The 26,748-nt window shown below is 41.8% G+C and overlaps 1 long non-coding RNA gene and 1 pseudogene across 15 annotated transcripts in view; one reads left to right on the plus strand and one right to left on the minus strand.

Annotated features, from left to right (window-relative positions):
* The window catches only part of LOC103345229 (uncharacterized), a 31,410-nt gene extending 5,015 nt beyond the window's left edge, over positions 1 to 26,395 (plus strand). The window contains exons 3-8 of one of the 15 annotated variants that reach the window (XR_011385600.1): positions 6,621 to 6,873; positions 10,018 to 10,198; positions 10,407 to 10,490; positions 14,259 to 14,417; positions 22,656 to 23,039; positions 23,472 to 26,395. This is a non-coding gene — a long non-coding RNA (uncharacterized lncRNA). Of the gene's footprint in view, positions 1 to 6,620; positions 6,874 to 8,674; positions 8,904 to 10,017; positions 10,199 to 10,326; positions 10,491 to 14,258; positions 14,418 to 22,655; positions 23,040 to 23,471 lie in introns of those variants that run through there. The other 14 variants (XR_011385599.1, XR_011385601.1, XR_011385604.1 and 11 more) reach the window with 14 other exon arrangements.
* On the minus strand, positions 4,147 to 5,103 carry LOC127487935 (probable palmitoyltransferase ZDHHC24 pseudogene; annotated as a pseudogene).
* Positions 26,396 to 26,748: the final 353 nt, after the last annotated feature.

Here is a 26,748-nt window from a genome sequence, read left to right on the forward strand (position 1 = left end):
ATTCTGCCTTCCAAATAAGTAAATTAATTTTTTTTTTGAAAGCTCAGGTGGAAGCCAGTGCTGTGGTACATTGGGCTAAGCCGCCACTTGCAGGGATGGCATCCCATTTGGGTGCCAGTTGGAGTCCAGGCAATGGAAGATGGCCTAAGTGTGTGGGCCCCTGCCATCCACATGGGAGACCCAGAAGAAGCTCCTGGCTCCTAGCTTTGGCCTGGCCTAGTCCTGGCCATTTTGACCATTTGGAGAGTAATCAGTGGAAGGTCTCTCTCTTTTTCTCTCTCTCCTCTTTCCCTGTAATGCTGCCTTTCAAATAAATAAATCTTTTTAAAAATCAGGTGATAATGCTTCCAGTGAAGACTTTTCTTATTGGAAATTTATCCCCAACCTCCTTTCCAAATAATATAACTTCTCAGACTCATTTCAGATCTTGGACTTCACTCAGTGAACATTAACTTTAAATATTCAATAGTGTGGTCCATTTTTCACCATTTAGATTTATTTTGGAAATGTTTTCCAATATTGTATGATTTCCTTCATGGATTTCCTATTAATATTTGCATTCCTATCTTATACTTTGCTTAAGGTTGTTTGCTGACACATAATGAGTGACTATATCTTTTCAGTGAGTGAACATCTTTGGAATGTGACGTTTTTCCTTTTAAATTATCTTCTTAGGATAACTTTCCAAGACTGAAATAAATACATAAATGAAAGGGTTTGAATCTTTTCATTATTCTTGATGCATGTTTCCATGAGAGGCAGTGTCCAGTTTTTATTAAGAACATAGGGTTATTTACTTTGACAAAGCTTTATTATGCCAGCGCTGCCCATACTGGTTGCGTAACAAGACTACACTCTGTGTCACAGTTGTCTGTTCTATGAAATCGGGGATACACTAGTTAATACTGCACAGAAATACTAACAGAAAGGTGGACACAATAATAGCCATCATTATAGTCACTGTAGATATGAAATGTAGTGTATTTGTACTCTTGCATAATGAATTTCGCACGTCTTCTACAAGGGTTATCTTCTACATGCTTTTTGTTCTGTGATGTTTTATTCCTCTTTGAACATTAAGGCATTTAGTGGTATTCTTTTCATAGTTTAATAATTTTGAAATACCTTTAAAATGACTAATGCTTAAAAATTTCCTATTTTATTTTCCTCTTTTTCTAGGTTTTGTGGTCCATATTTTCCCTTCTGATTTTTTTTTTTATTGCTTTATACTTAGCCTGCAATTTGTTAGATTCTTTGTCAACTCAGTTACATTGGCCTCCAACGCCTCCTAGGTACTGTTGGTCAAAAGGAATGAGGGGAAAGTGATTGAGGTAAAGTTTAAGACATTGTCTTCAGGCCATTACAGCATAGATCTTGAATTATATTCAACTCTTGCTATTTTCTGGCATTCTAATTCTCTTGATTTATCCCCTCCAACCTTTCTGGTCACCCTAATGCCCCTCCCCTTGTCTTCCTTTTCCTTTTGTCCTCCCTCAACTTCTAGCCCACTCTTCTTTCCTTTATGTCTATGCATTATAAATGCTATGGCTATCAGTGTTAAAATATTGTTTGTAAGGTGATATTCTTTTCTCACAAGTAAATGTAGTATGATAGTTTATTTTTTTGCATCAAATCATGTAGACAACTACATGCACAGATAGTGAACCAACATTTTCATTTATGTTCTTGGATGGGTGAGGCTAACATCTGAACAAGTAGACTAAGTGAAGCATATTGTCCTTCCTGATGTGAGTGTACCTCCTGCAGTCAATTGAAGGCCTAAATAGAATGAAAGGGTTGACCCTCTTCTGAGCAAGAGGGAACTGTTCCTGCCTGTCTTAGAGCTTAGATATTACTTTTGCCCAGAATTTGTTCTAAAATATTAACTTTGACTCTCCAGGGTCTCCAGCTTGGCAAGTGCAAGTCTTGATACCTGTCAACTTCCAGAAGCAGCACAGGGGAGCCAACATCTTTTTTTTTTTAATCTTTGTGTATATAACTTTATTGAAAGCATTAGATGGGTAGATACATCACTTTCATGAATTGGAAAATTCAATTTCACATGGATACCCGTTTTCCCCAAGTTGACCTATAGGTTCTAGTGGGTTCCATTTATGATCTCAGAGGAGTTTTTATTGGTGAGACTTGATAAGCTGATCCTCAAATTCATCTGGAAGAGCAAGAGCCAAGAGTAAATCTTAGTGGATTATTCTCAAAGGGAAGGGAACGGGGTAGCTAAGATGACCCATGGAACAGAAGAGGAAACTTGCTCATGGCATACTACGTACGCAGTGGATCACTGTACCACAGGGAAAAGGAATGGCCCGCAGCCATACACAACAATGGGCTACATCTCAGAAACAAAGCAGGAAGTGAAATGGCAAGGTGTAGGAGAGTAAACTTCATGTGAGTTCATTTGTGTAAAATACAAAAACATGCAAAAGCAGTATGAGCCCATGTCAGAAAAGCAAAACAAGGGAACTAGTGCAAGACAATGTCCCCCCACCAGGGAGGGCTTAGCGGGGACCCTGCAGGAAATGGAAACTTTTCCACATGGGTTGGGAGGTGGTTGTTTTACAAATAATCTTGCAGCTCCTCACCATGTAATAAAAATCATGAAGATATCCTGGGGTGTGAGGGATGGCAGGGAGGAGGATTCAGGGCAAATCTGCCAATGCTGACGTGTAGCACCAAGAGCCAGGCACAGCGAGTCCCCAATATCTTTAAAACACCGTAAACCAGCCAATGACCCCAGTAGCTCCATCCTCTTGGGCGTGCACAGAGCCTGCCACAAGGGCCCTGAGGTTAAGCCGAGGGTTAGGGCACCCATGTCCCACATTAGGGTGTCTGAGTTCAAGTCACTTCTCTGCTCCTGACTCCAGCTTCCTGTTAATGTGCACCTCGGGGAAGCAGCAGGTGATGGCACAAGTAGCTGGGTTCCTGGCACCTGTGTGAGAGGCCTGGACTGAATGCATCTGGTGCAGTTGCAGGCATATGGGGAGTGATGCAGCGAATGGGAGACTCGCTGCACTTCTCTCTCAAATTTAAAACAAGGGGGGCGGACCCCTCCGGAATTCTTAGTCAAGCCTGCTGGAAGGAGGACCTTCCCACATTTTCTGCAGACTTTTACTTAACCCTGTTTTAGACCCAGACCCTCCTCCCTCCCTTCCCCACTAACCCTGAGACCTGTCTGGTTTCTTTTTCAAACAACTCTTCACCCCTTCTCGCCCCAGAAGGGTGACTGTCAGGGATGAAGTGGGACCTGTGGGGAGGAGAGCACCGGAGCTGCCCCTGACCTACTTTCACTCATCCCTACCATCTGCCTGCAGCCTCGCCTCTCCTTCCCTGCCACTGGCGGAGTTCCTGAGCCTCTGCAGGGTTCTGGGGGGCGTTCTGCTGGCTTCCTGGTCCTGGGAACTTGCAACCCAACCCCTTTCTGTGCTTCCAAACATTGCCAGCCTCTTTGGCCTGTTGCTGCCTCTCCTCTCACTTTCCTTCCCTGGCTGAATTCGTATCTTTTTTATCTCTTTACTGTCATTTTACTGAGATTCTAAGAGAAAACTTTTGTTTACACCTGCCACACTGAGCCTGTCTGCTTGCAGTCTTTATGCAGGAATGGTTAACAAGGAGTTCTGGAGGAGCAGGCTTCACAGAGGCTTCAGCACCCCCTGCCTCGGGTTTGTTCCCTGCTTGCTTTAGCTGTGCAAGGTGAAGACGAAAGCAAAGACCTGGAATTGAGCAGGGACCCAGCTCCTTGAGGAATAACCTGCTGCCTCCCAGGATGCGTGTTGGCTGGTGGCCTAGGTTCAGTCCTGCCCCCTTTACTTGCTACCCCATGATCTCACTGAGCTTTAAGATTTTCACCCATTGAGAAAGGAGAAGTGCTGCCCAGTGGCCTGGGTTAGCTAAGAGAGGCTGTGTGAAACTGACAGAGTGCTAGACCTGGGAATGTTTGCCTTCTCACCACCAGATCCCAGCAGCCTGGCCCCAAGGAGGGGAGCCCTGGCCCCTGAGACCCTCAGGCCTGACAGGGCAACCAGAAACAGCAGCCCCGACTTAGGGAGGGACTGGAAATCCAGTGAAGACGGGGAGTGGGGCGTGGGGGCAGTGAGCAGGAAAGTCAGCAGTTGATTAGCCTGGCAGAAGGGCAGCAAGGCCCTGAGTTGCAGGTGCTGAGCTGTGTAGGGCCAAGGCCAAGGCTGAGCTGGCATTGCCCACTGCAGGCATCAAGGGCCAACCTGCCTCTCCGCCTGTACCCCCGCCCCGCCGTGCAGCTTGAGCCCTTCCTGGAGTCAGGAATCCGTGAGTCCCACTGCCTCTGAGGTTGGGAAGCTGATCCCATCCCCGGGCAGTGGGGAGGCCAGGAAGGGACAGAGCCAGACGAGGGTACAGTGAGGACCCAGGACAGCCTGCAGGTTGTGGCAGGGGCCCAGGTTGTAGGAGTGCTGGCCCCGAGCCCACTCCAAACAACAGCATCCCCTGTAAGAGCAGCCTGGCTGAATGCAGCCGCGCCCCCACCACACATGGGTCCATCATGAAGGCCAGGGCAAACTGGGCCAGAGACACTCTGTGAGCAGCATGAGCCAGGGCAGCAGGAGGAGGGCGATGGTGTGTAGGGCACCTGAGTACACAGCAGGGCTGCCAGCACGAGGCCCAGCAGCATGGAGACATAGAGCAGGACACCAGCGGCCTGGAGCAGCAGGCACAGGAAGGGCCTGTAGTTGTGGAAGCCCACACAGCGGTCCAGCAGGTGTCAATGGTGGTCCTGATGCAAGATGCAGACGCGGCAGGCAGAGCAATGCCCGCCGCGCGGCGGCACCTGCTTTGACACTGGTAGCAGTACACCTGGCCCAGGCCATAGCCATGGATGCTAGGATCCGAGCCCAGGAGGAGCCCCATGTTGCCCTGCAGGTTAAGCAGCTGGAAGGTGCCCAGCGTCAGCTGCAGGGCCCTGGCCAGGGTTTCCAGTGGTGGAGGCCTGGGACTCAGCACCAGCATGTAAGTCAGCTCCAGGCCCATGGCAATGGCCCACAGCACCCTGAGCACGAGTGGTAGCCACATGGTCACCCCTTCAGCACGCCTAGCCGCCCTTGGCAGCCCCATGGCCTGTACCCCAATCTTTTTATAATGAATCTACAAAAATAAGCATTGCTCTATAGATAAATGATAGAAAAATAAATGTTTCAACTTCATATGGTTTCTATCAGTTTGAAGAACTTTGACTAATAAACTGGCTCAGGCAGGATATTTCTTTGAATATAAAGTGCTCAGGTGTCAGGCCTTGTGGTTTAAGAAAGCTGAGTAAAACAACCTGAATGCATGGAATATAATGAAAACTCAAAGACAATGAATACAGAAGAAATGCTTCTAGAAACAAGAGGAGGACACTTTAAATGTGGGTATAGTATAATAAGCCAATATGGCCATGTGAAGTTGCTTCATTGATAAGACAACTAGCATTGCCTTGGTGATGAGGTGGCAGGATGCAAGGGCCTATCACAAGCTGTGGACCATCCACCAACACCAAAGGACATGGACAGTAATACTGTGTTGGTCAATTCCAGTGAGGTGTTTCAGAGAGCCATGATGATACAGGTCCTCAGAACGTGCCAGCACTCTTTAAGCCTGTGTGTTTGCCTATAATAGATGACTTTCCTGAATAATGCCTTGCACATTGCCAAAATTTTATGGCCAAACTGTTGTTAGGATGACTGAATTCCTGTCAGTAATGCCAGGATGTTCTCTTATTACAGTTCAGATCCATGGTTTTAACTGTAGTGTGTTGTTCTTAGAACCAAAGACAAAATCTCTGATGCTGCCTAACTATCTGTCTAATGAACTCCTAACACAATACCAAGGTAAGTGCAGCCTTGTGGGGGAAAGCAGGACTCTTTTCTGGCTCTATGAATGTTGGGCCTAGAAGAAGAATCTCTCCTGAATCTCAAGAAATCTCCCCAGCCAGTCCGCTGGAGGTAGCACACAAGGGTGTGCACAAAACACACCAAAAGATATTCAAAAACTCTGGAGTACTTGGACTTTCTCAAAGAGGTCCTTTGGGTTTCTTGCAGACTGCACCTGAACACCCCTAGTGCTGAGCAAACCCAGCCCTAACATTCTGCTCTTACAACTCCTGAAAGTGTGGAGGGTTCAGCAACACTGACAATCCTAAAGGAAACTGCCTCCTGACAAATCATTTCAGTTTATTTACTGCTCTGTGGTGGATTACTGCCTGGTGGATATTCAGAGCTGGGATAAAAGACATCTGCAAACATTTTTCCAAGGCACAGCATGAGGTGTCCCTCTCTCCCTTGCATCTCCATACCTAAATCTGCATGCAAAATTGAGTAAAGCTCCTTTGTTGGGGCAGGACCTCAACAAGTGAGTATAGTCTTTTGAGCTGCAGGATGGAGCCTCAATTGAGCTAAAGAATAAACTATGACTTGGAGGGAATGCATGGCCAGGGTTGGACAGTGACAAGTGTTACAGTGAACTTCACGGAATCCCCTTTCCCTGGGACACCTGCGTGTCATCATCTCTCCTGCTATGGCCCTTCACCTCTTCGGGTCCGTGTCTCCAGGTGTCAAATCATCTGATGTCTCTGCGCCTTTCTTAATTTTCAGATGTGAACTCGGTGATTCTATTGAGCAGATGAAAAGGTCAAAACACCGTCCAACATTATCTTGGAACAGCAGCCATAGGTGCATCAGCAGAAGGCAGCACTGGCACAGGAGCTCCTGGCCCCGTGAACAAAGAGAATCTCCATGGGGGTGGTAGTGGCTAGGAGCTCAAGAAACATGGGCTCAGCCAGTAGCCCTGCACCTCACCACTTTCACCTCAGGCAAGTGTTGGAGCTGGAGCCCATTTCATCCCCAGGTGCGTTAGTCTAGTAGTGGGCAGGCTTAGGAGGTATCTTCCTAGAGAGCCACTCTAGGTCCAGGCCTCCTCTCTCCCAGGACTCCTTCCCACCCTTCCTGAACCAAAAGTCACCTTAGGGGTTTCAGGCAGCTGGAACTTGCCTGCCCTTGAGCATTAGTGAGGTAGTACTGCTCCTGGGTACCGAGGTAAATATTTTCATATAGTGAGCCAAGTAGAGAAACTTTGGCTTTCTTCTACGTTTGTGTTAACAGTTTGGAACTAGGACCATGTTGAGGGTGAGCAGAGTAAGGCATGGAGGGTTACATTCTGCCTTTATTTAAATTTTTGAAAATTTGTTCATAGTAATTAATTTTATCTATTTTTCAAATAAATCAGCAAGTTTTACCTATCTGGAATCCTATGGGTTTTGGAGCCTCCTGAAATTTTTTGTGGAGGAAAAGTCATCCCAAAAGATAACCTCTATGTGGACATGGCACAGTAGGAGACTGGTAGAGAGGTTTTAGGTAACAGGCGTTTAAACACAAGCGTGAAATGAATGTCACGTATTTCATTCACAACTCCAAATACTAGACATCTGTGGTTCTCTTTTGTTAGAAAGCATGACTGAAGGCCGGCGCTGCAGCTCACTAGGCTAATCCTCCGCCTGTGGCACCGGCACTGCAGGTTCTAGTCCCAGTTGGGGTGCCGGTTCTGTCCCAGTTGCTCCTCTTCCAGGCCAACTCTCTGCTGTGGCCCAGGAAGGCAGTGGAGGATGGCCCAAGTGCTTGGGCCCTACACCCGCATGGGAGACCAGGAGGAAGCACCTGGCTCCTGGCTTCGGATTGGCGCAGCGCGCTGGCCGTAGCAGCCATTTGGAGGGTGAACCAAAGGAAGGAAGACCTTTCTCTCTCTCTCTCTCTCTCTCTCTCTCTCTCTCACTGTCTAACTCTGCCTGTCCAAAAAAAAAAAAAAAAAAAAAAAAAAAAAGACTGAAACCCATGTGCAGGTCACTTTGGGTGAGAAGGTATTTGGCATGGCAGCCATTCTGAAACCTACTTCATGACTTGGATTCCATTGTGCTGGATATTCTGAAGTAGAGAAAAAAACAGAATATTCCTTTAGGAAAGGAAGTTTCCTTTTTGTTTTAAAGATTTATTTATTTGAAAGGAAGAGTTATAGAGAGGCAGAGGCAGAGAAAGAGGTCTTCCATCCAACAGCCAGAGCTGAGTCAATTCAAAGCCAGGAGCCTGGAATACTCCCCAAATGGCCGCAACAACTGGAGCTGAGTCAATCTGAAGCCAGGAGCCTGGAGCTTCTTCCAGGTATCCCACGTGTGTACAAGGGCCCAAGATTGGGCCATCTTCTACTGCTCTCCTAGCCTATAGCAGAGTGCTGGATCAGAAGTGGAGCAGCTGGGACTCAAACCAGTGCCAATATGGGATGCCAGCACTATAGGAGGCAGCTCTACCCACTATGCCACAACGCCGGCCCCCAGAGAAGTAAGTTTGAACTTTGGAGTCTTGTGAATGGAGAATCTGAAAAAGCAACTCTAGCTTATGGAAAGTTCCCATTAGCAGAGAGTAACTAATTGAAAAAAATCATAACAGAATCAAAGTACATTTTAAGTATCTGTATAAAATTATATATATGAATGAGGTACAAGTTATATAACTATGCATAAGTAATATCTCATGTATGTTTTTAAATATGTATATGGAGGGGCCGGCGCTGTGGCGAAGCAGGTTTAAGCCCTGGCCTGAAGCGCCGGCATCCCATTTGGGCACTGGTTTGAGTCCTGGCTGCTCCTCTTCTGATCCAGCTCTCTGCTATAGCCTGAGAAAGCAGTAGAAGATGGCCCAAGTCCTTGGGCCCCTGCACCTGCGTGGGAGACCCAGAAGAAGCTCCTGGCTCCTGCCTTTGGATTGGCACAGCTCCGGCCGTTGCAGCCATCTGAGGAGTGAACCAGCGGATGGAAGACCTCTCTCTCTGTCTCTCCCTCTCTCTGTAACTCTACCTCTCAAATAAATAAAATAAATCTTTAAAAAAAATTTATATGGAAATACACACATATATTTACTAGGATATATTAAGATGTACTTCTATGAGAAGACTGTAAGATAGGAATGAAAGCATTGTATATTTCATATAATTGATAAGTGGATCAAATGACATAACCTATGTAAATATCCAGCACAGTGATTCACATCAGGCACAAGCCCTTTGACATGTTATATCATGTTACCCCATTATATGTCCTATTGCCACACTATAATCCACGTCACATATCGTATAGCAGAATGAGACCTGATCAGGAGCCACAGGTGAGTTTCTTCTGCAGAGAACCACTGAAATAGTTGCAAAGGAAATGATGCACTGTTTACATTTGCATCACAGAAATCCCAGGGGAGCCAAGTGTTTTGGAGAATTGGTTAGGGTATTTGTGAAACAAGGTCATGTATGAACAGTCATTTAACATGGCTAATAGGTACATGAGATTTATCTTTCAATGCTCTCTGATTTTCTATGTGTCACATTTTGTGTAATTAAAATGTGTAATAATCTGATTTGCAAACTCAAATGTTGACAAGGCCAGGCGGGCAAGACAGAGTAGCAAGCAGGGAGAGGACTGTGGCAAATTGGGGAAGACTATTTCTTCCAGAAGGACAGGTGTATTCAGCTCCATTTCAGTTCTGGTGGCCAGGGATATTTTTTCAAGACTGACCAAAATCATAATATTTTTGTGAAACCTGTGGTTGTTTGATTGTTGGAAGTGGACTGAAATATGTTTTATCAGTGTACTATTGTGTTTAAGGGATGGAAAATTCTAATTACTCTGATTTGATCATTTCATATTGTACATGTATTGAATTATGCTTTATCCCAAAACCATGTACAATTAAAAAAAAAGTGTTCTGCCATCTAAGCAAGTTTGGTAAAGCAGAGGTATGCTGAAGCTTCCAATTTATTAACTACTTGAAACAAGTTTCATTCACTTGAAAGTAAGAATATAAGTGAAAATATTTATGAGCTAAACATTGTATCCTGCCACTCTTCTGTCTCATTTGTCCTCATTCTAAGTCTTGCTCCTGTATTTGCATTGCTCTGTAGCTCCCTTCACTTCCAGAAGTTCGTATAATTTTATGTTTCTCTTTCCATACCCAGTTCTGATATCAAAGTTCTAAATACCAGGAACCAAGATGTCACAAGTGGCTGAGATAAGAATCCTGAAAGTAAAGAACCAGAAACCATCTGAGATGCTCTCTTTCTTGTCCATTTGATGGTTGTTCTTAAGTCGTATGCAGGTCCTTGACAGACCCTGGCAAGCAAGTCTCCACGTCACAAGGTAAACAGGCTGGGGAGGCAGGGTATCCTTAAGGGCCCCAGGGGGATATTGTGAAACTAATATCTCTTGAGAACAGGAAATGCGCATTTGTTTTCTCAACAACTTTGCTTGTTTATTTTTTCTTTCAGTTGAAGTAACATTTCTGTTTAGTTTTCAAAAACATTTTAAATATGATTCCTGTTTTACTACATTCTGTCCTTGCATCCAGGCATCCATTCATTCATCCTTCATCTTTGTGTAATGGTTTCTGCAAAAAGGTTCCATGTCAGCCCTCATCATTTCTTCTTGAAATGTGAGTACATTTATCATCTCTGGTATGGATTTTTCTGAATTACTAGAATTTTTACAATACCAATTATTTTATACTAAGATCAAATGTTAGATATAAGAACAGATATTTTAAAAATATAGTATTTTATCTTGTTCCTTTTGAAGAATAGGAAATTGTCTTGCATTACTAGATGAAATGCAAGAGCTTCAGTTCATTTGTCTCTTTAGTTGCCTTGAATGCTGTAATATGTCCCCAATGGAATGCTTACTTCCTGCATCCTCTGTGTACCATGCTAGACTTTTTCCTTAGCACTTGATTCCCTCAATTCTCTACAGTCACATCAGCTCTATGGTCACATTTAGGTCCCCTGCCTCCACAGAGCTTTCAAGAGTTCCCCAAAAGAACTACCTGAGGCTCAAATGGTCAAAAGCTTTTTGAAAATCAACTATTTGATCCTCACTCATGGGCTGTAGAGACATTCAGAATGCTGTTTCATGTCTCTTCAGTCTCTCCCCTAAAGAGTAGTCCACAGCCTCCATAAGATTATATATTATATTAAAAGAAAACCTTAGAAGTGTTCCTTATCAAAATTGAGTATAAATTTATATATAGTAGGTATTAACCCATGAGTATGTATGGCTAATATTAGAATGAAAGTGGTAAGATCTCTGTATCTGTTTGTATGTTCATAATTGAATGTGATGTATTTTTTTTTAACTTTTATTTAATGAATATAAATTTCCAAAGTACAGCTTATGGATTACAATGGCTTCCCCCCCCCCCAGTAACTTCCCTCCCACCCGCAACCCTCCCCTTTCCCTCTCCCTCCCCCCTTCAATTCACATCAAGATTCATTTTCAGTTCTCTTTATATACAGAAGATCATTTTAGCATATATTAAGTAAAGATTTCAACAGTTTGCATCCACATAGAAACACAAAGTGAAAAATACTGTTTGAGTACTAGTTATAGCATTAAATCACAATGTAAAGCACATTAAGGGCAGAGATCCTACATGAGGAGTAAGTGCACAGTGCCTCCTGTTGTTGACTTAACAAATTGACACTCTTGTTTATGGCATCAGTAATCACCCTAGGCTCTTGTCATGAGTTGCCAAGGCTATGGGAGCCTTTTGAGTTCACCAGCTCTGATCATATTTAGACAAGGTCGTAGTCAAAGTGGAAGTTCTCTCCTCCCTTCAGAGAAAGGTACCTCCTTCTTTGATGACCTGTTCCTGTTCTTTCCACTGGGATCTCACTCGCGGAGATCTTTCATGTAGGTTTTTTTTTTTTTTTTTGCCAGAGTGTCTTGGCTTTCCATGCCTGTAATACTCTCATGGGCTTTTCAGCCAGATCTGCATGCCTTAAGGGCTGATTCTGAGGCCAGAGTGCTGTTTAGGACATCTGCCATTCTATGGGTCTGCTTTGTATCTCAATTCCCATGTTGGATCGTTCTCTCCCTTTTTTATTCTATCAGCTAGTATTTGCAGACACTATTCTTGTTTATGTGCTCCCTTTGGCTCTTAGTCCTGTCATTATGATCAATTGTGAACAGAAATTGATCACCGGGACTAGTGAGATGGCATTGGTACATGCCACCTTGAGAATGTGATGTATTTTTGATATTTTTTCCATGTCTTGGTTACAGGAAGCCATGAATTAATAAAATTACTTGAAATGTTAGTCAAATTGTTTTAGATATAAATGAGGCTACATACATATACACACAAATATGTAAGTGTGTGTATGTATAATTTCTAAAACCCCCAGAAATAGAAATTATATTTCAGGTGCACTTGAGTTAGGTAAATCTTTGGTAAATATGATAGGTAAATAATGTAGGTTTGCTAAAAGCAGCTCTGTCTTCCATGTTGTCAGCTTTCATGATAACATGAGTGCATATTTTCATTCTACTTGGCTTCAATAATCAAATAAGCCACGATTATTTGTACTGGATGTTTAAGGTTATAGAAACCATAAACTGAAGAGCATATGCACAGGTGAAGATGGAATAAAAGTGAAGTGTGTGATATCCTTTACTTCATGTATGTCAAGCACAGTAGTGAATCTAAAACCTCATGCAAAAAATAAGTTACTAGGAAATTACTTATAATGCTGGTTAACTTTCTTAGTGTTATATCTGCCTAGAGTAAAAGTGTAGATCATTTCTAGGTCAGAATAACTACTGACACACTAATTACTGAACATACATACAATGTTCATATGTTCTATTTGACATTTCATTTCTGATGGTATGGAGAAGCTAAACATATTTGGGTATCTTAATAATCATGAAAAAGTATCCCATGAGGAAGCATATGCCTCTCAGAATTACAGATTCTCAAATGTGTTAGTCTGCTCTGAAATTTTGGTCCCTGATGGAGGTATTGATGAAGGGGTTATGTCTCTTTCAAATGCATCTGTTGCTGTCCTCAGCGCATTGTAATGGTATTAGGAGGTGTGACTCCTCATAGCCCTTATGACTTTAAATATTACCTGTCTGTTTCTGTTCTTTAAAGCCTTGACTAATTTCCACAAATTATCACAACCCTAATTATGTCCTTACTTGAGAGCCCATCTGGGGAAAGCAGTTGATTTGAAATCACAAAGACTAAGGATTACATAGTCAAATAGATAAATTTAAAGCCCTACCCTTGTATATTTACAGTGATGTTGTTCCTGTGATTTGAGAGATTGGAAGGACATGGATATTCAATAGTGACAGCCGCCACAACAGTAAATTCAAAGAAACATAAAGGGACAACTGACTAAGGAATTGCTAGCTTTTGCAATTGAGCTATATTTTGAATTATTTATTATTTATTTATTATTATTTATTATTCCTGAAGTATTTATGAAATGTGCATCTCTCTCCTGTTCATGTGATTCCTTTTTCCTTTGCTAGCTGTAATTTGGTGGCTACCGCTGAAATGCACCAAAGCCATTTCTACAACAGCATCTCTTGGGCCCAGAACCACAGATTGTGCTTTTTTTTTTTCCTCAAAGATTTTATTTATTTACTTGAGGGGCAGAGTTACACACAGACAGTGAGGGAGAGATAGAGAGAAAAGTCTTCCATCTGCTGATTCACTCCTCAAATGGCTGCAATGGCCAGAGCTGGGCCGATCTGAAGCCAGGAACCAGGAGCTGCTTTTGGGTCTCCTACATGGGTGGCAAGGGCCCAGGGACTTCGGCCATCTTTTGCTGCTTTCCCAGGCCATTAGGAGAGAGCTAGATCAGAAGAGGAGCAGCCGGGACATGAACTGGCACCCATATGGCATGCCAGCGCCAAAGGTGAAAGCTTAGCCTACTACCCCACAGCACTGGTCCCCACAGATTGTGCTTTGAGGCCAGGATCCAGCCTCTCTCCTATCAGTACCTCTTTTTTCTGTTCTGGAAAGTCTGCTTCCTTCTATATGAAAATACCCAGAGATCTCAAGCCTATTAAATTTGTGTTTTAGCTCTGGTGCAGTACACATAACATTCAAATGGCTGTTATCATACTTGCTCTATGTCTGCAGATTTTTTATTTATTCTGGAGATGGTTTTGGTAGCATGTGAGTTGTAGGAATGTGACCAGTACATTCATTATCTAATTTGTTGGAATTCAATATTTGTTAAATTCTGTTATAATTTAGTTTATTTCTGTCAGTTCTGTGGTCTTTCATTTCACTCTGTCCTGTTTTTCATTTCTGATTTTAGTTTGTCAGTTTCTTTTTTTTCCTAAGAATTTTAAAATTGTGTTTACTTGTTAGCAAATTCAGTTTTGCTTTCATTGATTTCTTCAAAAGGTTTATTCATTTTTTGAAAAACAGCAACAAGAGACAAAGGAAAAAGAGAAAGTAATATATTGCACCTGCAGATTCACTTCCAAATAATAATAGCCTGGGAAGAGTCTGACCAAAGCCCGGAGCTCCACCTGGATCTCCTGCATGGTGGCAAGAACTCAGGTATTTGAACCACAATATGCTATTTCCTACCTGCATTAGCAGAATAATCTGCTTGTTCACTTCTCAAATAACAGCCAGTCCAGGAGCCTGGAACTCCATGTGGATCTCTAACATTGGTAGCTGGGACTCATGTACATGTGCCATGACCTGCTGCTTTCTATAACGTACATCACCTATAATGGGAATAAGTATCCATATCTATGAGTGGAATGCAAGTACTTTGATATGCCACATAGGTATCCCATGCAGTGTCTTCATCAATGGGCCTAATGCTGACCCCATAATAATTTTCAGTATATAATGCCCTTCTTTGTTTTCACTAACAATTTTTGTCTTATGCGTGTTTCATGTGATGTTAGTATGGCCAAAACAGATGTATTCTGTTCTTTGAAAAATTCATTCTAACAATGACCTTTTTGTTTTATTTTTTGACAGGCAGAGTGGACAGTGAGAGAGAGAGAGAGAGAGAGAGAAAGGTCTTCCTTTTTGCCGTTGGTTCACCCTCCAATGGCCGCTGCAGCAGGCGTGCTGCGGCTGGCGCATCGCGCTGATCCGAAGGCAGGAGCCAGGTGTTTCTCCTGGTCTCCCAAGCGGGTGCAGGGCCCAAGGACCTGGGGCCATCCTCCACTGCACTCCCGGGCCATAGCAGAGAGCTGACCTAGAAAAGGGGCAACCAGGACAGAATCCGGCGCCCCGACTGGGACTAGAACCCGGTGTGCTGGCGCCGCAAGGCGGAGGATTAGCCTATTGAACCACGGCGCCGGCACAATGACTTTTCATTGGAGTCAAAGCTAGTCTTTGTTGTCTCTTCCTATAGTATTTTGTCGCTTGTTTCTACCACTACTGAATTTTGTCCAGTTAGTTAAATTTTGTAGTGAATTTTGATTCCCTCCTCATTTTTTTCTTTTACATATCTGGAATACTTTATGTGCCTATTGGGTATGTTTGTCCTTGCAAAATTAGTACAGAAGAAAAAGATGAACATTCCATATGGAGGACAATGACTATGTCCAGAAGACATAACAATGGGGTGGAAATTCGATCGTTTAGTTAATATGCCTATAGGGATGGAAATCCCAAATATGTACACAAAATTGTCGCAATTATATTAACACTGAAATTACATATAACATCCTAATTATATAGCTATTTATTTTGAGTTGTCAACACTCCCAATTGAGACTGGCGCTGTGGCATAGTAGGTAATGCTGCTGCCTGCAGTGCCGGCATCCTGTATGGGTGCCGGTTCAAATCCCATCTGCTCCATTTCCTATCCAGCTCCCTGCTGTGGCCTGGGAAAGCAGTAGAAGATGGCCCAAAGTCCTTGGACCCCTGCATTCTCATGGGAGACTTGGAAGAAGCTCCTGGCTCCTGGCTTTGGATCAGCATAGCTCTGGCCATTGAGGCCATCTGGGGAGTGAACCAGTGCATGGAAGACCTCTATCTCTGCCTCTGCCTCTCTGTTAACTCTGGTTTTCAAATAAATAAATAAAAACCTTAAAAAAAAAAACCACTCCCAATAGCAACAAAAAAAAAATTTTTTTAAATTTATTTGACAGAGTTAGAGAGAGAAAAAGCTCTTCCTTCAGTTGGTTCACCCCCGCAAATGGCCGCTACGGCCGGCACTGTGCCGAGAAACTTAGTCAAACATCTGCTAACCAATGATCAATCTTATGGATAAAAAAGTCTCCAACCACACTAGCTAAGATTCTGTCTACCTTTGGATGAAATCTTCTCTGTGGTTTCCCCTTGTTTCCCAGAAGGTCCTTGGGACTGTTCTCATTCTAGGTGGGGGCCTCTCTCACTTGTTTCTGAATGGTATCATGCTGGAGGTACTGCTGCCATTAAGTATCTGATTTATTTATTTATTTATTTTCATTTCTTAATCCTGAGTCCTCTTTTACCCTCTTCCAGTTCCTCAACCTCACCACATTTGGGAGGCTAGCTTTGTGGTTAAAGAAGCCAGAATGAGGTTTGTGAAAGTACAGATAGGAGCCTGGATTTTTAAACACTTGTCCCCAAAATCAAAGTGATAAATGGAATGGCGATATCCTTAGACATGTATAGTCAACATACATGTTGGGAAAGACAAAACCCTGTCATTGTTTCAAGGGTCTTGTTTCTCACCGAAGTATAGTAGAACTTATGTTTTCAGATTGTGGAATTACCAGGTTGGTGTGGTATCTTGAAATTCAAGGTTTCTTTAGCTGTGTCACCCTCACCCCATTCCTGTAGTCAGAAGCTTCCAGAAAAGGATGGATACCTACAAAACCATTCAGTTTCCACCATCCATTCAAATAGAACAGGAGCTGAGCAGCGAATTCAGGTACTTGGTTTTCACAGTGGCGTTAAACTCATTCTTTCCTGTTTACTTTCACGGAACACCTTCTTCTCTGAAGTCCCTGGTCTTTTGTCTTTGTTCACAATGGCCTGGATTCCCTGATGTTTGATCTTTCCTTCTATCCAGAAACACATAACCACTGCCATTACCTACATTTGAATCTGCCCTAGGCCTGCAGGTCCTTTTGACATCACAGTTACTAATGGGGTTTCCCAAGGGCAGCCTCAAGCCCTTGCAAATTTTCACACCTGTGTAGTGTAGTTACAAACTGCTTCTTTTCTCTGGAAACATGATGAAAATTCAAGATGAATGAATAATATATATTAACCTCATTTAACATTGGAGGAAACTGATAGGGCAGTGAAGTGCCTCACCCCTAGTCATGCAGCTGATAGGCATTGCATCCGTAAGATGGTGAGGTCCTCACAATGGTCTGTATTGCTGCCTCTCATAAAATGTTATCATTGGAATGGCTCACTTTCCTTCTTCACCAAAGGTTAATTACACAAGAGCCAGGTGGCATGCATCTAGGGAAGAGGAATGGCTCTAAGAAGGGAAATAAATTAGTTTTACAGATCAGCTGTGGTTCAACATGAACCGTAGATGTTTATGCAACAAAAATGAGGGATCTTTAAAGAGGGAGAAAGGAGGAGAAATGCCCCAGATACTCCTAAGTAGGGATATTGGATGCCACCTTCCTGGTATTTGCCTTGGTGGAAAACTATGGTTGGTTGGCTCTTGTTTGCATTTTTGAAATTTGAGACATAAGAGGAGGGAAGATATTTGTTCCACATGCAAGTTCGCTGTAGATGTTTGGGTTGATTTCTGGTGTTTCTGTTCTGTTCCATTGGTCTATCCATCTGTTTCTGTACCAGTACCCTGCTGTTTTCATTACAGCTGCCCTGTAGTATGTCCTGAAATCTGGTATTGTGATGCCTCCAGCTTTGTTTTTGTGATACAAGATTGCTTTAGCTATTCAAGGTCTCCTGTGTCTTCATATGAATTTCAGCATCATTTTTTCCAGATCTGAGAAGAATGTCTTTGGTAGTTTGATTGGTATCACATTGAATCTATAAATTGCTTTTGGGAGAATGGACATTTTGATGATATTGATTCTTCCAATCCATGAGCATGGAAGATTTTTCCATTTTTTGGTATCCTCTTCTATTTCTTTCTTTAAGATTTTGTAATTCTCATTGTAGAGATCTTTAACGTCCTTGGTTAAGTTGATTCCAAGGTATTTGATTGTTTTTGTAGCTATTGTGAATGGGATTGATCTTAGCAGTTCTTTCTCAGCCGTGGCATTGCCTGTGTGTACAAAGGCTGTTGATTTGTGTGCATTGATTTTATATCCTGCTACTTTTCCAAACTGTTTTATGAGTTCCAATAGTCTCTTAGTAGAGTTCTTTGGATCTCCTAAATAAAGAATCATATCATCTGCAAACAGTTTGATTTCTTCCTTCCCAATTTGTATCCCTTTAATTTCTTTTTCTTGTCTGATGGCTCTGGCTAAAACTTCCAGAACTATATTGAATAGCAGTGGTGAGAGTGGGCATCCCTGTCTGGTACCAGATCTCAGTGGAAATGCTTCCAACTTTTCCCCATTCAATAGGATGCTGGCTGTGGGTTTTTCATAAATTGCTTTGATTGTATTGAGGATTGTTCCTTCTATACCCAATTTGCTTAGAGTATTCATCATGAAAAGGTGTTGTATTTTATCGAATGCTTTCTCTGCATCTATTGAGATAATCATATGGTTTTTCTTCTGCAGTCTGTTAATGTGGTGTATCACATTGATTGATTTGCACACATTGAACCATCCCTGCATACCAGGGATAAATCCCACTTGGTCTGGGTGGATGATTTTTCTGATGTGTTGTTGCATTCTATTGGCGAGAATTTTATTGAGGATTTTTGCGTCTATGTTCATCAGGGATATTGGTCTGTAATTTTCTTTCAGTGCTGCATTTATTCGGGTTTAGGAATTAAGGTTATGCTGGCTTCATAGAAAGAATTTGGGAGGATTCCCTCTTTTTCGATTGTTCTGAATAGTTTGAGAAGAATTGGAGTCAGTTCTTCTTTAAATGCCTGGTAGAATTCAGCAGTGAATCCATCTGGTCCTGGGCTTTTCTTTGTTGGGAGGGCCTTTATTATTACTGATTCAATTTCTGTCTCGGTTATGAGTCTGTCTAGGTTTTCTGTGTCTTCATGTTTCAATTTAGGTAGGTTGCATGTGTCCAGGCATCTATCCATTTCTGATAGACTTCCCTGTTTGCTGGCATACAAGTCCTTGTAGTAATTTCTGATGATTCTTTTTATTTCTGTGGTGTCTGTTGTTACGTTTCCTTTTTTCATCTCTGATTTTATTGATTTGGGTCTTTTCCTTTTTTAGTTTGTTGGGCCAATGTTGTGTATGTTTTGTTTATTTTTTCAAAAAACCAGCTCTTCATGTGGCTGATTTTTTGTAATTTTTTTTGGATTCAATCCTGTTGATTTCTTCTCTGATTTTAATTATTTCTCTTCTCCTCTTAGATTTGGGTCTGGTTTGCTGCAGTTTTTCTAGATCCTTGAGATGCACTGAAAGTTCATTTATTTGGTTTATGTCACAATAGAACATTTTTTATATAGTATGTGCATGCTATCACTATTACTGTCTTCATAACTTAATGCAGGGCATTCAACCTCTACTTGTTGACTCATCCAAAAGAAATGAGTATAATAAACCACACTTTGTATACAAAGTTATTGTAGGTATTTAGTAAACTTGTGTGCATTTTAAAAACCTGAAAAACATGAAAGAATAAAAGTGTTACAATGCCATAGGGAATAATTCCATGTATTATGTTCTATAGATAAGATAGTCTCGTTCATATTTCTAGTTCACTCCCTACTTTCCCAAACCAACACTTCTTATGTGTCCTTTTTCAGCAAAGATTGATAGATGATTGCTTGGGGGAAGCAACATGGAGAGGAATTTTTGGAAGCAAATAGGGTGCCATTTCATGTATATCAAAACATTGTGTTGTAATCTTATGTTTGTACAACCAAAAGAACATTAGAAAAGAACTGTACATAGTTGGCCATGATAGCAATATTGTGGTTATGTCCATAATGTGGGGATTAACTTTTAAGATACTCAGTGACAGGTTTTCTAATGAAATAATGTAATTTGTGAATCTTCATTGTCTGTGGGTATATTGAGGGGTGTTGGAAATTTTCTTAGGGTATCAGTTGGTCTAGATTGACTATACTAAATATTGAACAGAAATGAGAGGATCAAACAAGGTGGAGACTGTAGTGGTCTGAGAAAAACTGTGTTTCCTCTAAAAGGGACAGCCAATTCTCAGTTCCAGTTCAGGGTACCTGGATGTGAATGTGGGACCACAGACAAAAGATTGTCTATTTTTTTTACATTGCCTGATTTTTGAGGATTTTGCCATAAATACTAATATTGTTATGAAAACTAACGTCCTTTTAAAGTTGTCACCCAATTCACAAGTTTATTTTATTTAAAGATTTGTTTTATTTATTTGAAAGACATAGTTATAGAAAGAGGTAGAGAGAGAGAGGTCTTCCATTCGCTGGTTCACTCCCCTAATGGCTACAATGGCTGGAGCTGGGCCGATCCAAAGCCAGGAGCTAGGAGCTTCTTCCAGGTCTCTCATGATGGGTGAAGGGGCCCAAGGAATTAGGCCATCCTCTGCTGCTTTCCCAGGTGTATTAGCAGGGAGCTGGATTGGAAGTGGAGCAGCCAGGATTCAAACTGATACCCATATGGGATGCCAGCACTATAGGCAGGGGCTTTAACCTGCTGTGTCACAGCACTGGTCCCTCACAAGTTTAAATAAAATGTGATCTGGCTATCTAAAATAGATCAAATTCAGCATGCAGCTGCAAATTTACAACTGTTTGGAGTTGTTTGAATACCTTGTTCCTTTTCATCCCATTCCACTGAGATTTTCCTCTTAGTTCCACAGAATCTCTGGAAATGCATTCATTTTAAGTAATTACTATATTTTAGGTATATATACATGCACCAAAAAAAAGCTGATTGTACTGTGTATTAGTACATCTGCTGTTTGAAATATATTTTGGGGCTTCTCATCCCTGCTTTCATGCATTTGAAATTTCAGGCTGATAAGGGAAGTTGTGTCCTATCCAGCATGGAGGGTGGCGGTGCAGATGGAGTATGAGGAGGTGGGGATCCACAAGCAGAACAAGAAAGTCTGAGGAATCAGTTCCTCTGTGGGCTTATTTACATTGACACATGCCATCTGATGATGCACAGCAGGCATAGAGAAGGTTTTAATGTACCAGATAGTGTCCAAAGTAACCACACTTTTGGGCTATTCCACAAGGCCATTTCCATGGAGCCAGAGAAAAGAGATCTCCTTGGTTTATAAGAATACTCCACTTCCTTTGCCACAGTGATAATTCCTCCATCCAGCTCTGCAGCCTTGCAGAAACACCTTTTACTATGTCTAGGAACCAGGATATCCAAAGGTATCAGCTAGATGCCCCATCCCAGTTTTACTTCTGCAGTTTGGGGTAGGGGAAATTTTCCTGGGCTCCCAAACCCCAACTGGGGAGAAATGGTAGGCAGGAATAGAGTAGAGCAGTGTCTGTAGGTTCAGAAGCTTTCACAGCTGATCTCCAGAACCCATAGTCTATTCCCTTTTATCTTAAGCAAATCTCAGTCATCTCTATTTAACAAACACGAAACAACAATGTAGTTTTGGTAAATTGTTGTTTCTGATATTCATTCAATCTTATACAGAGCAGCTTGGTCCTGCAGAGAATGGCCCACTATTTGAATAGGTTATTTTTTAAAAAATTTTATTTAAAGTATACACATTCCATACATTTCATATATACAGATTTAGAAAGATAGTGATTCTTCCCACTCTATCCTCCCTCCTGCCCACTCTACTACCCTTCTTCCTCTCTCTCCTATTCTCACTTCTAATTTTTACAAATATCTGTTATCAGTTTACTTTCACTAAGTATAATGGTTTCCAGTTGCATCAATTTTGTTGCAAAAGACAGGATTTCATTTTTAACTGCTAAGTAGTATTCCATAGTGTATATATACCATACCATCATTTCAGCTTATTTACTAGGTTGTACTAGATTATTGCCTCCTGGATATTCAGAGCTTGGTTAAAAGACATCTTCAAACTCTTTTCCAAGGTATTGCATGAGGTGTCCTTTCCCCACCCATACCCACACCCAAATTAGCAAAGATTGAGCAAAGTCCATTTTTAGGGCAAGACTCCCCCAGGATGAGTATAGTTAACTGTGCTGCAAGATACTGCCCCTATTGAGCACAAGTCCCCTGCACCCTGGGTTCACCCTTCTTACAATCACTTTCCATAGTTTCCCTCAACACCTGTGTATTTACATGCACCTGAAGTCCTACCCTGTGAGAGGAGACATAAAGAGAATGCCAACAACCAGCCTCTAAGTGGTAATAATTAGGTTTTGAATGTGAAGCCAGCATACTGACTTATGGTCCAGTGGTCCAGGCACCATAAGGAGATCAGACCCAGCAGGCTGACTACACCTCTGTCCTGACTCTGTTTCAGTGCAGGTCATAGCCCAGTGGTGACATAAGCTCAAGGAATGATGGTCAATACATAGGGCATGACCCTCTGCCCTGATGAGACCATGATGACACTACTACTCCACCGTGGGCAATAATGGAGACCAGGAGGGACTTCATAGCCAATGTTAGACAGTTACTAGTGTTAGGTTGGACTTTAAGGAACCACATTTTCCTGAGACAGCTGAGTGTTGTCTCTCTTTCTGTGGGTTTAAGGTACCCTTACCTCCTGGAACCCATGTTCATAGGTCTCAAATGTTCTGATCTCTCTGCTTCTGCCTTTCTTCCTTTTCAGATGTAATTCCTCCCATGGTCTTAGTGATTGTATTGAGAGGAGATGGAATGGTCAAAATAGTGGTCTTTGTTACCTCAGAACTGCAGCTGCTCTACCAAGACAAAGAGGTTTTCCAGGAGTGTGGCAGCGGGACAGCAGCAGCCTCTACCTCACCTAGTTAACCACCTGCAAATGCAGAAGCTGCAGTGCATTTCTTCCCCAGGTGCCTTAATGCAGTAAGCAGCAGATACAGGAGGCACACACTTTCCGGGGAGCCACATTGGGTGCAGGCCTCCTCTCTCTGGGAACCCCTGCCTGGCCTTCCTGAAGCAAAGGCCACCTAGGAGTTCAAGGCAGTTTGGACCTGTATGTTCTTGGGCAGTGGGAATGCTCCTGGGCACTGAGGTAAATATTTCCATGCCATGTTTAGATGAGTCAAGAGGAGAAGCTTTAACTCTCTATCTCCTATGTTTGTGTTAGCAGAGTTTGACTGGAACCAGGGCCCTGATCAGGTTGAGCAGAATAAGGCACGATAGTGCAAGTGGAGGGTCACATTTATGTTTTATTTCAATTTTGGATGATTTCTTTATATTAACCTTTATTTTCAAAATAATTCTATGAATATTACTGAATGCCGAGGATATTGGTGCCTCCTGAAATTTCATGTGGAGGTAAAACACCAACCTTAAAGATAGCTTCCATTTGGACACAGCACAATAGGGCCTGGGAGAAAGGTGTTAGGAGACATGTATTTAAACAGAAGCATGCAATGAACATTGTATATTTCATTTCATTCACATCATCATATACTGAACATCTTTGGCTTTCTTCCCTCAGAAAAGAGTGCAAGTTGCACCAGCATGACTGAAACAGGGGTCACTATGTAACAGAGGTCACTGTGTTTGGCAAGGCACTTATTCTGGACCCTGCTTCAGGAATTGGACTCCTTTGTGCTGGAAGTTCTGATGGAAAAAGGAAACTGCAGCTCATGGAAATTTCTCATGAACAGTGTAAATAGTTTCAAAATTATCAAAGGAAACTGAACCAAACTACATTTTAAACTTCTGTGTATAATTGAATTTATTTGGACAATGTACAGGTAATATGTTAATGTTACTTATTATGTAATGTAAGTAATATATCATGCTTGTATTTCTATAAATATATAGAAATATATACATATTCAAGAATATATTTGGAAGAACTTGTATGAGAAGACTGTATGCTAGGAATAAAAGTATTATGTGTGTAAGAGCACTGATGAGAAGAGTAAATGATATAACCTACCTAAATATCCAGCACAGTGCTTCATATCAAGCATAAGCCTTCCGATATGTTAACTATTGTTGTCCTATCATATGTCCTATTGACATTACCATAAACTATGGCACATATGGTATAATAGAATGAGATCTAACTAGGAGTCTAACCAGGATTCTTCAGGAGAGACTCACTGAAATGTTTACTAAGGAAATGATGCACTATCTATATCTATATTGGCATCACAGAAATCCTGGGGTGATGCATGTGTGTTGGAGTATTGGATAGGGTTTTGTGAGCCAATGTCATCTATGAACAGTCTTTAAACCTGGGTAAAGGGTATGAGATTCATCTTAGGATGCTCTGTACCTTTCCATGATAGACATGTTATAAAATTAGAAGTTCTAGATCAAGATTGCAAATTCAAATTCTGACATGGCCAGGTAGGTAAGAAAATTGAGAGGTGGGGACTGTCGCCAATTGTGGAAGACTCTTTTCAGAAAGGGAAAAAAGGGAAAGGACAGGACACATGCAGCTCCATGTTAGTGTTGGTGGCTGGGGATGTTGGGCCAGAAATTGCCAATTTTTCATTTTTTCAAGATTGACCAAAATCGTAATGTTTATATGAATTCTGTAGTTATTTAATCATAGGAAAACTAACTGAAATATCTTTCGTCAAAAAATGAGCTGTCATGTTTAAACATTCTTACTTGCATAATGTAGATGTGTTGAATTATGTGCCACTCTAAAATTTTATACAATGAAAGGAAAAAGTGTACTGGCTGTCTATACAAGGTTTGTAGGAAACACACATGCTGAAACTTACAATTTACCATCTTCAGTAAGAACCAGTTTGAAGTAATTTTCATTGTCTGGAAAAAGCATTGTCTGGTGAAAGCATTTATAGGCTAATCATTATAGTCTACCAGTCTTCTGTCCTTCTTATCCTCGTTATAAGTCCTGCTCCTGTATGTATATTGCTCTTTCACCCTTACCTTCCCAGTTTTCATATCAAAGTTATGAGCATCAGTGTCTAAGATGTCACCTGTGGCTGGGACCAGAATCCTGACAGTAAAGAATAAGACAACCCCTGAGCTGATTTGTCTTTCTTGTGTATGTGGTTGTTCTAAGTTCTTAGTAGTAAGCAGGTTCCTGACAGAGGCTGAACAAACATTATGCCTCAGGTGAACGGATATCAGGCTGTGAAGGGCAGTGCATCCCTGGGCACACACTGCTAGGTTTCTCCCTTAACTTTAGGTCCCTGCCTCCAATGGGCTGTCCAGGTATTCAGAGTCACCTGAAGAACTACCTTTTTTTTCTAGTGGAAAAAAGATTTTTGAAAATAGACTATGTATATTTGATTCCCCCTGATGGACTTTGAACACATTCAGACAGCTGACACATGTCTCATGCATCTCTCTTCTGACATGTAGTCCTCTGTATTCACAAGTGTATGTGTTATACTAAAAAAAAAAATCTTAGACTTGTTCTCCAATATTGATTATAAATTTATCTGTAGTGGATATTGTCCAGTGATCTTTGTGTTACTGATATATGGTGAATGTTTACAATGAAATCTGTGAGATCTCTGTGTCTGTCTATGGTCATGTATGAATGTATGTTTTATATGCATGTGCTTTTCCATGTCTGGATGATAGAAGTAAGAAATTTATAAAATCAGTTGGAGGATTTTTTTTTTTTTTTTGACAGGCAGAGTGGACAGTGAGAGACAGAGGGAAAGGTCTTCTTTTGCCGTTGGTTCACCCTTCAATGGCTGGCGCGCTACAGCCGGCGCACCGCGCTGATCCGATGGCAGGAGCCAGGTACTTATCCTGGTCTCCCATGGGGTGCAGGGCCCAAGTACTTGGACCATCCTCCACTGCACTCCCTGGCCACAGCGGAGAACTGGCCTGGAAGAGGGGCAAGCGGGACAGAATCCAGCGCCCCGATCGGGACTAGAACCCTGTGTGCCGGCGCCGCAAGGCGGAGGATTAGCCTAGTGAGCCGCGGCGCCGGCTTAGTTGGAGGATTTTATAGTCAAATTGGCTTAGATGTAAATGAGAGTATTTATGTATATATATATGTGTGTGTATATGTATATATATGATTCCTAAAACTCCTAGAAATAAAGGAAACCAAGTTATTGCAAATGCAGGTTTATAAATCTTTGGTAAATATAATATAGTTTTAATAAAAATAGCTTTCTAATGTCCACATGCTGTAAAATAATTAGGAAGTTACTGAAAATGATGGCTCACTTTCTTATTGTCATTTCTGCCTAGAATAAAATCTGGATCATTTCAAGGTCAGGTAAACCACTAAAACAATGATTACTGAATCTAAGTTTATATTTTCTATTTGACATTTGTTTCTGTATGTTAGAGGAGCCAAATATATTTGGGTGTCTTAGTAAACATGAAAAAGTTTCCCATGAGGAAGTATATTCCTCTAGAAATTGCAGATTCAAATGTGTTTGCCATTAAATGCCATTCCACAACTGAGTTATAGACTGCGTGTGACTTCCCTTAAATGCATCTGTTGCTATCTTCAGCCATTGTGATAGTTTGCATTATATGGGCCTTTCATAAATGATGTGATCATTCTTAGGGTAGAGCCCTTATGTCCTTAAACATTACCTGATTCTGTTTTGTGTAGCCCTCAGCAATTTCCACAAGTTATCACAACTCTGATTGTTTCCTTTCTTAGCATATTCTAGGAAACTTTTATTGGTAATCACAAGTATTAAGAATTACATGAACAGGCCAGCGCTGCGGCTCATTGGCTGGTCCTCTGCCTGCGGCACCGGTACTCCAAGTTCTAGTCCCGGCTGCTCCTCTTCCAGTCCAGCTCTCTG

Source organism: Oryctolagus cuniculus, chromosome X (genome assembly GCF_964237555.1).
Source record: "Oryctolagus cuniculus chromosome X, mOryCun1.1, whole genome shotgun sequence".
Lineage (NCBI taxonomy): Eukaryota > Metazoa > Chordata > Mammalia > Lagomorpha > Leporidae > Oryctolagus > Oryctolagus cuniculus.